We start from the raw sequence: 262 nt of genomic DNA on the forward strand, positions 1-262 counted from the left end.
CATAGGCGGCGTATAGAGGGTCTGCCGGCAGCTCTGAGGCCCCGCTACCAACACAAACCACCAAACCCTTATTTCTCGCTTTCATCTCTGCTCACACATAAACCCTAAACCCTAAACCCTAAACCCTAAACCCTAGACTGTAGAGGTTTAGGGTTTAGGTTAAACCCTAAAAGGGCTTTTTGAAATACTAAACCCTAAACCCTAAACCATCAACAGCAAAAAACACAGCACCAAAACCCTAAACCCTCATCCACTCCCCCCC

The sequence above is a fragment of the Eimeria mitis genome, genomic scaffold (assembly GCF_000499745.2).
Source record: "Eimeria mitis Houghton genomic scaffold, Emh_scaff114, whole genome shotgun sequence".
NCBI classification, from domain to species: Eukaryota; Apicomplexa; class Conoidasida; order Eucoccidiorida; family Eimeriidae; genus Eimeria; species Eimeria mitis.